The sequence below is a fragment of the Saccopteryx leptura genome, chromosome 11, assembly GCF_036850995.1.
Source record: "Saccopteryx leptura isolate mSacLep1 chromosome 11, mSacLep1_pri_phased_curated, whole genome shotgun sequence".
Taxonomy (NCBI): domain Eukaryota; kingdom Metazoa; phylum Chordata; class Mammalia; order Chiroptera; family Emballonuridae; genus Saccopteryx; species Saccopteryx leptura.
Window position 1 is genome coordinate 41781024 of NC_089513.1, and position 15499 is coordinate 41796522.

General features: G+C 39.5%; 1 protein-coding gene and 1 non-coding gene across 7 annotated transcripts in view; both read left to right on the forward strand.

The window, feature by feature from the left end:
- The window catches only part of ZNF521 (zinc finger protein 521), a 317050-nt gene that overhangs the window by 77976 nt on the left and 223575 nt on the right, over nt 1-15499 (forward strand). The window lies entirely within an intron of this gene.
- On the forward strand, nt 14663-14738 carry TRNAD-GUC (transfer RNA aspartic acid (anticodon GUC)). Its single transcript has one exon. It is a non-coding gene; the product is annotated as a tRNA-Asp (tRNA).

The following is a 15499-nucleotide window of genomic DNA, read 5'->3' on the forward strand; positions in this document are numbered from 1 at the left end:
ACCTAGTGTGTGTGTGTGCGTAGATAGAATGTCTACATGTGCGTCTGCACACACACGGAATGCGGGCATCCATGGAGAGAGGGTGAGAGTAAGGGAGTTCCCTTATTAAATTTTTAAGCGAATCATGAAATTCACAGTCCCATTCTGTTCTTTATTGTCTCTGGGAGAGAGAAAGAAAAATATCCTCCTTGTGTGTGCACTTTTCTAGATATTTCCTTGGCTGTCTTTTGACACTGTCACCTGACCTTATCACGAGGGAGCTGGGGCTTGGGCTCGTGTTTACCCAGGCCCTCCCGGGACTGAACACTACCTTTGAGTCCAGCCTCTTTCAGCCTCACAGACAAAGACAAGGAGAACATTCTCACAGGCCTCGGCCGGGCCGGCTAGTGTAAAACAGTTCCAGCTGTTGCTGCTCGTGGATATTTATTTTGGGAGGGGGGAAAGTATGGGCCCGTTTTTTAGGTGTGGCTACATTCATAGAGCTGTCTCCAGACATTGATTTTTACTGATTCGGTTTAAAAGTAGGGAGGGATTAAAACACCAACTGTTTTGGAATTTGGCAAATTATAATAAAATTTTAGACTCCAGTCAAGTAGCAAGAGGGGTTCTGACCATTAGTTCTGAGGGTAGAGAGGGTCAGATGTTTTCAGATTTACCCAGATTTGTGGTATACTTAGGTTATTATAGCAACACAATATTATTTTATATTTTAAATTTAAGATTGTTTCGTTACTGAATAATTTCCTTGACCATCCTCTGAAAGGCTTTCTGTTGAAACATCAAGACAATGAAATTAATTATACTAAATGCAGATACATAAAACTTGGAAGGGTTATAGTTTGTGTATTTAAACGAATGCTCTTGCTGGTAAAGCTACTGCCCTGTGAGGGTTTTTACAGGAGTACTGATTGTGGCTCAGTGTTTGGAGACTGACCTCTCAGCTTTTGATTAGTCAGAGTTTAATCAGGGATGAGGGAAAAGCCCTAAGTTAGACTTAGGTTGAGACCCTTGCTAAAGGCTGGCTAATTCAAGGGTTAAGATGAGGACAGAGCAGACATGAAGAATAAGGAACGTATGATGGGCAAAGCCAGGTGAATGAGCTGAAACCTTACCTCAGAAAGAAAGAGGCAACTTTTCAAAGTTATGTGAATGGTGGAAACTCTCCTCTGAGAAAAAAAACAAAACAGTGAGTCAAGGTTGTTTTTGATATGTGTTAGAGCAGTGGTCCCCAACCCCCGGGCCGCGGACCGGTACCAGTCCGTGGGCCATTTGGTACGGGTCCGCAGAGAAAGAATAAATAACTTACATTATTTCCATTTTATTTATATTTAAGTCTGAACGATGTTTTATTTTTTAAAAATGACCAAATTCCCTGTTACATCTGTCTAAGACTCACTCTTGACGCTTGTCTGGGTCAAGTGATACATTTATCCGTCCCACCGTAAAGGCCGGTCCGTGAAAATATTTTCTGACATTAAACCGGTCCATGGCCCAAAAAAGGTTGGGGACCACTGTGTTAGAGGATTGAGTCGGCCTTCCTGTGAGATTTTGGTTGTACTCTCATTGAACAGAGAGCTTGCCCTGTTCCTTAAACAAAATGAGGTGCCAGCTGCCTTTTGGACAAAGCAGGCACACTGTGGTTAAAGCCATTCTTGTGCGCTTAATGCATCTGAGGAAAGGGTTTGTGCATAAGCACGGTTAGGTATCCACTAGAACACTTGAATCTGGCGCCCTAAAAAATTTAAAAGCTCTTTTATCTGTGCTCTACGTGGTGCCCTTTCACTTAGAAATCTGTGTTCTGTGCTATCCTTGTCAATTGCAAAGTGCTTTGGACTTGCTGGCATTGTGTTTGTGTATTGTGTCTTTGTGTGTGTGTTATGTTGCTTATTTGCAGGTGTCCCTGGTAAAGCCCTAAAAGAAACAAAAGTAGTAGAATTTCTAATGAAAATACTATTTATTTGCATTTTAGGTGTGGTGTTTCGTACATAATTTAACTTAATTTTTTTAAGGCTTCTGACTGGTCGTTTGAAAAGATTCTCCAGCAGCTTGTCACAGGTGTAATGGAATATTGTTTTTGGCATATCCATATTGCCTTTTGTTTCCCTTCACCTGCACGCGCGCACAGGCACACACACACACGCACACACCCCATACAAACTATGATCCTGTACTTAGCAGCTGGAAGGAGTGTAGGTCTGCTGACTTCCTCCTCCCAAACACTGACCTGTGTATTGCTAAACCAGGTCCTACCTCCCCTACGTCTGGGGTGTGAAGGACCAACCTGGACTTTGCTCCTGTTCCAGAGGCAAGTGGCATGATGTGCAGGGCACGTGCTGCCCAGGCTTCTGTGTTTCGACGTGCCAGTTTTATGCCCTGCTCCTCACCCGGCCTGCCCAGTCCTCTCCGAATCTCCTCTTGCCACTGTCATCTGGGCACCCCTGTCTTTTTTATGTTCTACATTCTTGCCCCTCATTCCATTGAGGAACGAGAATTCCATCTCATCTCCGATAGTGCTTGATGACACTAAGTAAAAGTTTTCAGAAGTTTTAGCTGAAAGAAATGTTAATAAAATATTCCAAGGTGCTCTGAGGTCTTCATTTTACCTTTCAAACTCTAGAATGGAGCCGAGGACCGTTTCCAGAGACGGCTGGATTTGTAAACTGAATTGTTCTGTAGTCCAAAGCGGGGAGGGACTTCCTAAAGATGTGTTTATTCTCTCAGGAAGGGTGCAACAGCTATTTTCAAGCGTTTTAAGAACAGAATTCCACTTTAACAAAAGGCAAAAACCTTTGCCGAGGATGCGAGAGGATTTTTTTTTCTGCTAGTTCTAGGCCAGCAGGATTCTAATAAACGCTGATTAAGTACTGCCTGCAATTCCTTCTGTTATTTTTGACCACATGCTTCATTGGAGCCCCCTACCTGATAAGATACTCTAAACTACACAGGGCAGTCACAAGCCTCTTAAAAGCGTGCCGCACACAGTCATTTTGGTAAGACTGTATATCATAGTGTTTATAAAAGGAAAGTCAGATTGCTTGAGTATAATTTCTAACTCGACCTCTTAATAGCACTGTGCTTTAGGAGAGTTACTTAACCCCTCTGTGCTTCTGCCTCTGTAAAATGGTGCTCATAATAATCCTCTTCTCAGAGGATTATCATAAGTTACATACAGTGTCAGTTTAGAACACATAGTCGGTGTTGAGTAAATGCTGTTAGCACTATATAGAGTAAGTCATTACATAAAATATATCCTATGGAACTTTGTGACTCCTGATTCAGACCAGCAGTCAACTGGGGCTAGAGTTTGCTTCGAGATAGTCAACCCTCCTGCTCACCTTCTTTGTGTGGGAGCGAGGGGACCGTTCCCTTTCTCAACAGTTTGTGTAGTATTTATATTGAGTGCCAGTAACACATTAAAAAAGTAGGTGTCCAGAAAGACTCATTTCCTCACATGTTTCAGGCTGCTCTTTACTTATTATTCTCTACTCCTGGTTGATTATGATAAGCGCTTCTACAGAAAATATACTGCACAAACCAATTTATGCCGGAAAAGCCTGGGACACGGTTGTGGACTCTTGACTCTGAACCCCCAAATCCACAGTCTGTTGCTAATATAGAAAAGGAGTTTCACAACCAGGACATAGAGAATGAGGGCAACATCTGGAGGTGAGGGATGATTTCCTCAGAACGAATGAATGTAAGTGAGGATTTGATCTTATGGGTGATGGGAGAATGACATGGTGCTTTGAAGCCTTTGTATTGATGTGATTGGATCTGTGGTTTATTTTAATATATATTCCCCTTGATCACCCCTTAAAGCTACGAAATTTGCAACAAATATATTCATAAAAGGTTGAGAGAACTTAATTCTTCTCAATGGGTTAATATATTATATAATTTACTTTTGTTTTAAATTATTATCTGTAGAACAGAACTGGTTGGACACTTGTGTTATGCTTCTGGTCTGCAGAAAACCTCGCAAGTAGTCTATGCGGGCTTCACTGTGTCTTCCTTGTCTCTCACTTTGAAAGCATCCTGGAGTCCTTCAGAATCCAGTCATGTGGGGTATAGTTCTGGACCTGACTTTGTATGTGTGTGTCTGGGATCGAATAAAGGAGTAGAATCCCATCAAGTAATAATTGTTGTATTGAAAATAGACAAAAGGAGGAGATACCAAGAGATATTAGAAGTCTTGCTTTTCTTCTTATGGCCTTTACCACTCCTTCTAAAAGAAAAACCAAGTCAGTAGGAAAGCGTGTGCATGTGTGTGCATATACATGTATGTGTGTGTGCTGCAACTACAATGTGGGCATTTAACCTTTGTATTTGTTACTTAATAATGGTGTGTCTTTATTACCTAGATATATTTGAGGCATTTCTGTGACATTTCCCCCTATGGTTTTCAGTGCTGGGAGTGGTAGAGGCAGGATGGCCATCTGTCAGGCTGCGGAGGAGGGACGAGAGGATGTGTGCATTTAGGTGGTGGCTAAGGGGAGCATCGAGCCTGACGCCCTCCAAGGATCTTTCCAGTCCCGAGCATATGATTCTGTGAAATAATTTGGTTCTAATGTAGTGCCAGCGACATTTTTTTTTGAAACCTAATGTGATATCAGATCCTTTATCAATATATTGTATCACTGCAGTTTGTGACATTATGCTGTAAAATGCTAGAGCATAAAAGCCCATAATTTATAAGGCTATATTATGTACTTACTTTATGTATTATAGCCTGATAGCCTTGTAATTCAACATTGCCTATCATTTATTCTATACATAATTCCATGGAGGGCTCTGGCGGCATAAACCACAAAAGCAGAGCTCAAGTGGTTAGTCATTAGAACCCCAAGATAGAAATACCTTGTATTACATTATTCAGTATTTATTATTTTCCGTAATGTGAAGCTAAAACACTTGGATTTGAAACATTTTCTATTTACATTCCGTATCACAGTATTCATATACATGTCAATCAGAAGGGCTCTGGCTGAATACCACATCACAACCATATGTGACCTTGTTTTTGTTTAAAATGTATGTTTGTTATACAAAGATGTGTTGTCCATTCCTATGCATAGCCAGTTTTTCCCCTGGTTGGTTATTAAAGAAGAAATTCTGCCGCCCATCTGTATGAAGTTTTTTCTGTTACCTATTAACTTCAAGAGAAGCTAAAGACATTTATTTTTGAATGAATTCTAAGTCATTCATACAGAACTTGCTCAAGAATAAATGTCCTACAAGACTCTTTTACACAAAAACCACTATCATATTGGTAATGGGCCAAAGGCTGTAGTTATACTAACATATGTTGAAGTGCATGAGATCATTATTGTAGAATGCTGTAGTATATTTTTCTAAGTTGTCTGTGTGTCCAAACTAATTACATAATGAGTTTGATTGATGTAATCCTCTTACACAATGTTGGTTCTTGTTTTATAAACAATGCTGCTCTCTCTTCCGTTACTCACCCCTGCTTCACTACTCCTCTTTACCTTTTCAGGGATATTTTGATTATAGAAGCCATGGGTGGTATGGCTGATTATTGTAACAGCAGTAGCTGGTATATTTTATTTGATTTCAGAAGCAAAATTAAGCCCCCCTTCCCGCTACCAACTTCCCCTCAATTTAAGTACTTTTACCTTGAGATTTGTAGATACTAAAGGTTTAGAAAAAGAAAAAAGAAAAAAGTAACTAAAAGTTAATAAGATAACTGAGTTATAAAGTGACTGAAGCTAACCTACTGTAAAAAATGACCTGTTTTATGATATCACATTATCATAACTATTCACAGTGGTGAGCAAGTCTGTAGAGGATCTGTGGTTATAGTCATTTATTATTTGTTAAAAGTGGAGGAAAAGAGAAAGAAATTAGAAAAAGAGAAGGGGGCAGGGGGAAGAAGAATTAGGAGCGGTAAGCCGACTGCTTTCACTTTAAATCATGGTGCAATTTCTTTTCTAGCCGGTAAATGACTTGAAAGTATTGAAAGATAAACAACCCAAGCAAGGGCCTTGGATTCTTGCCATGTGCTAGGATCTCAATTAAGGAATGAAGTCGCAAGACATTCTTCAGTTTTATCACAAGTGAGGCTGGGCTCTGTGGGTCAGTAAAACAGGCAGTGGTCTCTGCTAGTCATGGGCAGTGGTGGTAGAGGACCTTACTATCTGTGTTAGCATTAATGGGGCTTACTAACCCAGATTTCTTCCACTGATAAGAAAATAGACCCCTAAGGGAGAAAAGTGGATGCAATAGTGGGGGTTCAGATGTACTTAAATCTCCTCTTTGTTAGAAATCTGTATCTCTTTTTCTTTGTCATTCGCTGAGGCATTTACTAAGGAGTAACACGCAAAATCGCATATGCAAAAACTTGGATTCTCTACAGAGGACATATTTTAAGTGCTATTCACAATACAAGTTCTAGGGAATATTGGAAATACCACATTTTTGGGGTACATGAATAGCAATTCTCTCCATTTTAGCACTAATTTGCATTGCCTGTGCTGTCATATTTTGCTGTGGCACCATTTTCTTTTAAGTATTGCATTATTGACTTAAAAGGTGTCATTTTCCAGATGATGGAGGTAAGAGGTACATTTTCCTTATTTCGTAATTTGCACGCAGATTGAAGGAGACTTACCATTGTCACAAAATCTGGAGATGATGGATCTGGTATTTTAGCTGGAATGTGGGTGTAGGGAAATCTACCAGCACATTAATTTTAATGGAAGATTGTGGTATCTTTGAAAAATATTTTGAAAGTTAAGTCATGTTAATATTTTCCCTTATTTCTTTCCTCCTATTTCTTAAGGCCTGATCATTTTTTACTCTTTTCTTTGTCATCACGGGTGATTTTTTTAAAAAAATTGTATTTATTGGGATGGCATTGGTTTGCAAAATCATATGAATTTCAAGTGTATAGCAATAAAACATCATCTGCACACTACAGCATGTGCCCATCGCCCCAAGCAAACCTCTTTCAGTCACCATTTCTCCCCCCTTTCATCCCCCTACCTCCTATTCCTCTTTCCCTCTGGCTTTCACCAGATTGTTGTCTGTGTCTGTGTGTTTTATATATACATATACACACACACATACACACATATTTTTTCTTAATCCCTTCAGCTTCTTTCATCCAGCCCCCCTCCCCACCTCCCCTCTGACAGCTGTCAGTCTGTTTCATGTGTTCACGTCTCTGTTTCTATTTTGTTCGTCAGAGTATTGTGTTCATTAGATTCCACATATAAGTGAAATCATATGGTATTTGTCTTTCCCGGACTGGCTTATTTCACTTTGCATAATAATCTCCAGGTCCATATCATGGATGACTATTGAGTCAAGATAACCGTGGCTTCAGTCATATTTATATTACCGTGGGGTTTTTCACCCATAAAAATATAATACAGATATTAATTTAGTTATTCTGATCCTGAGCTGAAACTAAATAGTAATGTTGAAACGCTAACTTCCTTTTACCTATTTTCCCCACAGAAAGGTTTGGAAATGACTTCAGACACATATTTCCATTCTTCCACTCACCCTTTTGGCACTCAGATGTTTGTGAGTACAAAGATTAATGTACACTTGACTTGAAAGTGGAAACTCTGAGTTCTACTTTGATATGTCCCACTAATAGTGGCTAATTTAGAAACCCAAATGCTATTTAAGTAGTTTTGTTTGTCTCTTTGTTTTGCCCTAAGCCAGCCTTTCTCTTACTTCCTACAAATGAAGGTCCAGCTGTATGGGTGCTAAGAAAGTAACAGTGTGGGAAGCCAGCATATCCAGTGATTGGATGCATAAGGAAGGTGCAAAGATTGTAATATTTGATGGGTTTTTGCTTAGCAGAAATACAAGGTGGGAAGTAGGTTTACAGTTTTCCATATAGAAAATATAGTAATCCAGAAATAAACTTCGCTTTGTGTGCTCAACAACTGTAAACCTACTTTTACTCCTCCCCTGAATATAATGTTGATGTTCCCTTTTTCAGACATTCTGATGCAATCAGTCCATTATATTAATGATAATCTCCAAATCCATTTAACTCTCAGTTTGGGATTAATAATCACTAATCGTGTTTTTCTGGTTGTAATATTAATGTGAGTTAAATGTATTTGAGTTAATAGGACTTCCCTAACTTCTTCATAAATATAGAAGAGAGTAACTATATCTGTATATATCTCCACCTTAACAAACCTTGGAAGAGGCAATGTAAAAGTAAAGCATAAGATGTGTATTAAACCTACTTCGATTTCAGTGAGCTCTCTTCTTGAACTAGGCAGGTAATATTAATGCATTATGTTCATACGATGAGGGAGGGAAGACCCCTAAGTGCTCCCTTTGCTGTCCAAGTATCCATTCTGAGTAGAGCTATTTCTCTCGGTCTCCATGTATTTGGCATTACAGTGGTGTTTTACATTGCTTAAAAATTATGTGAGTGTTTGTTGCTGTTGTGTAGGAAGGAAATAAATCAAGGGCTTTTGTGGGATTTTAAACTCTTCCCAAGAGGGAAAGAGCTAATATTAAGGCCTTCACAAGTGGGATTAATTTTGTGTTATCTCTCAGGAGTCTGTTGGGTATTATATTTATATATTATAAAATGTGTTTTGATATGTCTTAAATTAATTTTTTTTTCTATCTTCAGGGTATACATGAAGGTAGCGGTTGATGTCTGGGGTGGGTGGATGGGAAGAAACAGAAGTGCAGAGAAGTGATGATAAAGGCCCCGTGTTGTCAGGAGGGTGTGAATGATGCTCAGATCATCTTCTGTGGTGCCCAGAGTTAGCCTCAAAGGCAAAGTTTACCTGGATGGTGGGACTAAAAGGAAACATCCTCTGCTTTGTCCACTTCCACTTTTTAAATTTTGCTTTTAAATTTTATGCCCTTAAAAGTAAGCTCTGTTCGCACATGGTGCTGGTGGCTGATTGCCAAACTTTGTGCTTCTCCGCCATCAATAGCAGCTTCCCTGGGCGTCTTTTAGCAGATGCTGTCAACTCATCACCTTTCTCTCACTCCCATCACACTGCCTGCATGGATCGCTGCGTGCGCCGGTGCTCATGTGTCAAGGGGAAGGGCACAGCTGCAAAAAGGGTCACCCCTGGAGGCCTGGGCTTCCTGTCTCCGTGGCGTAGGCAGTCCTGGTCAGTCCAGCCCTGTGACCTGTTTCCCCTTGCTTTCCTTAGACTTGTTTGGCAGGAAAGCCCATTGGCCCTAGAGCAGAACACTAACCCTCGGCTGATGGGAGGGAGGAGAGAGGGGAGGGTGCAATCTCTGAGAACGTGGTCATTTGTCATCATGTGTATAAAGTGCTGGTAATCAAAATGTGTTATTTGAATGAAAGATGTGTTTCTTATTGTCTAGTTTAGATATTTGTTATCTTAAGAGTAAATGGGTGGGTGCATTGCACATAACATCATTACTGCATGAACGGAGTTGCCTGGGTGGTCTGTAAATCAAAATGGAAAGATTCTTGGAGTTTATTTTCATTTGGTCCCAAGTTTGAGTCCGTCTGGACTACTCAGCCAACTACAGCTTTAGATTGTAGTAAAAAAAAAAAATGCTTGTTTGTCTCCCTCTTAATGATATCCTTGGCTTCAGTTTCTTATTTTTTTTCTTTTTTTCTGTGCCACAAGCTGTATTGAAAGAAATTTTAAAGTTCATCTTTGGTAAAACCTCAGTTACATGATAGAAGGTTTACTCAAGTGTCTATCACACCCTTGTGAGTTTTATCACAGCAGGATGCAGTAGCCCCACAAATCGGCAGGAAATCCACCGTAAATTTTTCAGTTCTTTGATGATGGAGTGTTTGTACCATAGCAAGTTTTCTTGGCAATATTTTATAGGTTGGATAAAGAATTTGTTTTGAATGAAAGCCCAGATAAGGTTTGTAAGTTTTTCTCTTTTTATTCTTTATTTCTGATTTTTTTCCCCCTTTGGGTTGGAACGTTTTTTTCTCTGTGCTCTGATGCTTGGTTGAGCGGTAAGATACTGAAGTACTTGCCACGCCTGACAGACAGAAAGTTAAATATACAACAATGAGGAAGAAATCTAGGGAACAAGTCCTGACTCCCACAACAGACTTTAAGATGCTGTAAATATATTCAAATGACAGCTCTCCCATCCACTCGACACAACATCTTATTTCATTTTGAAAACAAGTTTGAAGAGTGCCCCAAGAATTTTGCATTGAATGTCTTGGCAGTATGCAAGTATTTCTTCATTATTCCAAAGTACCTGCCCACAACTGTATCATAATTTTAGTAGATAGGGCTGTGTTGAACTTTGTTACATTTTCCTCTCATTAAAACTATCACTCCTTAAAAAAAAAAAAAAAAGAAAAGAAAACAAAAAAACTATCACTCCTTTTATTGTGGTGGTAGTTTCTCTATTTTTCAAGAATATGTATTCTTTGAAAAATATTTTATCAGTGAAATTTGATTCCTATATCACTAATCATTAATAAATGCCATATGTTTAATTGTCCTCAACAATGTGGTAATAGTTTCCATTTTATATAGTTAGATGACAGCACGGTGGAGTCAGCTGGCTCCAGGAGAATGTGGAGACAGACTTCAGAAGTCAAGAGAGACTGCTGTCTGGTTATGCAGCATGTACATAGGAAGATATGCCGATTTCTCTTCCACTGCGCGGAAGTGACCACTATGACAGGGGACCCCGCTGAGGGATTTCTTGTGGGTTTATTGGTTTCTTGGTATTCCACTCACAAAGGAATCCCTTAAGAACAAAGGAATCTCTTCACCACAGGACTGAGAACTTTTGTAGTAGTGACTCAGGAAGCCGAGGCATCAGGGTTTCTGGATCATGGTAGACGATTCTTCCCTCGCTCTTTGGAAGTGAAAAAGGAGAGGGGGTGAGAGGGGTGGTGGTGTATTGAGGTGTGAATTCCATGTTCAGATCGCTCACCCTGCCTCTGGGCTTGCATGACTTACTTAATCTTTCTGGCCCTCAGTGTACTTATCTGTAGAATGACACTTTTGAAGTTTGCGAGCCTCCTCTGCTGTGAAGTTCTATGGTTCTACATAATATTCTTTTGCTTATATTATGAAGGGAACTCTAATCTACCCAACACCAAATTAGCCATTATGAATAGCTGGAAGATTTCTTATAATAATGTCTCTTACAAGATTTACCATTGTGATTGAAATTTTTAAAAAATTAAATAAGCAGTCTTACTCTAGCTAATTAAAAATTTTTATGACCTATGAACAATCTATCTATACTAAGTAGTTGGAGAAAATATTTACACAGTGCTCTCTATGTTTCAAGCTTTTATCGTAAGAGCTATACACACCTTTATAACAACCTGATTAAGTATTTATTATTATTATTCCCAGTTTAGAGATGGGGATAGCTGTGGATTGAAGAGATTAAGTAATTTGTTCAAAGTCATGCGAATGGTGAATAATGAATGATGAAGCTGGAATTTGAACTTAGGTCACCTGCTTCCAGACGCTATGGTCTTAACTCCTATACCACCAGCTTCTCAAATAGCCACACTTGTTCATTTTATTCCACATCACGGAGGCCCTCCTGTTACCTCTGCTAACATTCACTATTGTAAATAAGAGTGTGACCTTTTACACCTCTGAGTGCATGGAACTGGACCGGAGTAAGGGAAGCCTCCCAGTTGGGCTAGCCTGCTTATATTGTGGCTACCTGTCAAAATTCCTTTTTTTTAACTCTTAATCTTTTAAACATGTTAGAGGGATTTAAACTTTATCACGATTCATGGTCTTTTTAAGTGCCTTTGAGAGGACTAAATTGTTATTAGTCATTTACAAATCAGTGGAAATGAATTTAATCAGATTGCTGTCCTTTCAAAGCTGGAGATAGTTGTATTGAGGGGGCTGAACATTTGAATGGGAAGGTCTGATGGAGGAAGAGATTGATCTGTGGAACTCCAGATGTCTGAAGAACCCTGGATCGGCATTAAGTTCTTAGACATGGGCCTTAGGGATAGTGTGAGGGTTCTGATGTCACGAGGAGAGAAAAACAAGGTAACAGTAAGTTCAGGAAAGAAGGGGAGATAGTACACAGTAACATTTTTACTATAAAATCTACCTGGAGCCAGTCCTGACACCAGAAAGGGGAGAGGTAAATATCTAATTATCCTCTTTTTTCTTGTTGTTCTTTGACCTCTCCTTCTTTTTCCACATGTTTTTCCCCCAAAAGTTAATGCCTAAACCAGAATTTTGAACAAGATAATGAAATATACAAGGACTTAAGTACTTGCTTTTGCATGTGTGCATGTGTGCATGCGTGTGTGAGATGAGGGAATGTGTGTGTGTGTGTGTGTGTATGTGTGTGAGAGAGAGAGAGAGATGAGGGAATGAAGATGGTGCTAGAAGCTAACTGAAATTTAGATATTTGTTTTGTAATTAAAATATATATATATTATGAATAATAGTTGCCTCACCAACACATTTTTGGGAGATCACCTATTACAGCATAATAATGATAATATAAACCTATTATTATTATCTCACTTAGTGAGGCTGTTTATTTTGACCCCTGATGACACTTGGCCGCCATTATTTCAGTCATCAAGAATATGCTATGACTTTCCTTGCAGATTTTATTTTTTTTAAATTTATCTTTTTATCTGTGTATCTATTTATTTTATAGCAGTTTGAGATTCGCCGCCGAATTAAGAGGAAGATACTTCCTTCACGTTTTTTGCTTCCTCTCTTTCTTTCTGCTACAGTCTGTTTTCCTCTCTGTATTTGCTTTCTTTAAATTGTATCCATCTCTCTCTCTTCTCCTTCTCTTCCTCTTTCTCTCACCTTCTTTCCCTTGGCTTCTCCCTATTTTCCTCTCTCTATCTCAGAAAATATCTAACCACAGCCCCTTGGCTTAGCTAACAAGTAAATAGAACTTCCATGCTTTTGTTTAGTTAATAATGAAAATTAGTGAAAGAAACAATCAATTTAAAAATAACCTGATGATGATGTAAATGGCCCTCCGTAAAATTTGGTTTTGAATTATGTTGAAAGAAGAATAAGATCTTCTTGACCAAATGTAATTCTTCAAAATGTAAACCAGGAATACTGAAGTTGGAAGGAATATTGATCTTAAAAGAAGACTCACAATAGGTTTGAGAGAGATAAAAATTGATAAATGAATCAAATTATAATTTTAATAAAAATAAGTTAATCCTAGTGAAAATAATCTCAGTTAAATAAGAATGAAAATGGAACACATAAAAGAGTTTGTATGGTATAAAAAATTTATGAAGGAATTTAATCAACTCAGTTGGGTTAATTTCACAAAATTCTTTTTTTTTTTAAGTGAGAGGAGGGGAGATAGAGAGACAGACTCCCACATGCACCCCAACCGGGATCAACCTGGAAACCCCTGTCTGGGGCAAACACTTGGACCAACTGAGTTATCCTCAGTGCCCAGGGCCAATGCTTGAACCAATAGAGCCACTGGCTACAAGAGGGGAAGAGGGAGAGAAGGGGAAGAGGCAGAGGAAGAGAAGCAGATTGTCACTTTTCATTTGTGCCATGTGGGGGCCATTGAACCTGGACTTCCACATGCCAGGTCGACGCTCTCTCCACTAAGCCAGTTGGATAGGGCCATCAATATTCTTTAATGCTAAAAATCCATCATTATTGACAAAATTTTGTTTTAAAATGTTTGTTCTCAATAGTCTCAGATTCAAAATGTCAGGAGTAAATGGCAGAGTAATAACAACAGTGATAAATATCCTAATCCCTCATTTAATCCATGTAGGCTTATAAATTAGGTGGTACGAGCTTCATATTACAGAGTAGCTGAAGTCTAAAATGTTTAGAAAGTTGGAAACTGCTTAAACCAAGTGTTTGATTTTAATACATCATAATAATGTGGGTACCAATACTTTTTTGTTATGGTATCTACCTGGAAAGAGTAAAACATCTTTGAAACAAAAACATTTTATTATGTGAAAGAAATTTTAGCTATATTTAAATATAGTATCACAGTCATTAGTTTGATATTCTAATGAAAATTCTAATAACCTATTTAGTCAGTTTTGTAGATAGCTTAAGAAAATTATTAACCTAGCCTGACCAGATAGTGGTGCAGTGGATAGAGCGTAGGACTGGGATGCGGAGGATCTAGGTTTGAAACTCTGAGATCACCAGCTTGAGCGTGGGCTCATCTGGTTTGAGCGCAGACTCACCAGTTTGAGCACGGGGTCGCTGGCTTGAACGTGGTATTATAGACATGACCCCATGGTCACTGGCTTGAGCCCAAAGGTCACTGGCTTGAGCAAGAGATCACTCACTCTGTTGTCGCTCCCCGGTCAAGACACATGAGAAAGCAATCAATGAACATTTAAGGAGAAGCAAAGAAAGAATTGATGGTTCTTATCTCTCTCCCTTCTGTCTATCTGTCCCTATCTGTCTCTCTCTCTGACTCTCTGTCTTTTTCAAAGAAAAAATGAAAAAAGAAATAATTAATAACCTAGAATTTTTTCATCAATCAGAATAACTATGATAATGGAACTCAAGCATGTTCAAAATCAGTAGTGTGAAGGAAGGATAAAATTAATGTCTTCCATGTGTTAGGTTCTGGGAACTAAGTTACCTTTTAATTCTAGATGCACTTACATACTTTTGGCCTGGGGTTTAATGAGAGTCATTCTTACCTTGCTTTTAAGAGATTGGAGGCCCTGGCCAATTGGCTCAGTGGTAGAGCGTCGGCCTGTCGTGCAGAAGTCCCGGGTTCGATACCCGGCCAGGGCACACAGGAGAAGCGCCCATCTGCTTCTCCACCCCTCCCCCTCTCCTTCCTCTCTGTCTCTCTTTTCCTCTCCCGCAGCCAAGGCTCCATTGGAGCAAAGTTGGCCCGGGCACTGAGGATGGCTCTATGGCCTCTGCCCCAGGCACTAGAATGGCTCTGGTTGCGACAGAACGACGCCCTGGATGGGCAGAGCATCGCCTCCTGGTGGGCGTGCTGGGTGGATCCCGGTCGGGCGTGTGCGGGTGTCTGTCTGACTGTCTCCCCGTTTCCAGCTTCAGAAAAGTACAAAAAAAAAAAAGAGAGATTGGAGATTTGTGATAAGATATTCCTGTAATCTAAAATAGTGCCCAACTAGTGGTTTATTGAGAATTACCTAAGCCAGTAATTACCAAAACCAAAGAAGATAACTCACTGCTACTTCTAATGCTGCCATCTCCCTCACAACATCCTTCACGATTAGCCACAAAAAGCATCTAATGCTCAGAAAAAGTTTGAAATAGACAAAGCTCCTTCTTAGCAGTCTCTTGACTCCCCTCCTCAGCTCCTTTTCACCTCCAGATTCCCTCTGTAGATAGGTTCTTGGCATGTCGGTTGCTGAAGCCATTCTAAACCCACGCTGGGATATCCTTGAAGTCATCTCCTAGCCCACAGACTCAAGCCCTCCTCCCTTCTTACTCTGTGTTCAAAAAGAACTCTTGTCCCTCAGTGTGATTCATGTTAGCAAATACTAAAAATATGGTCCTATTTTGCCTTCTGGGTATTT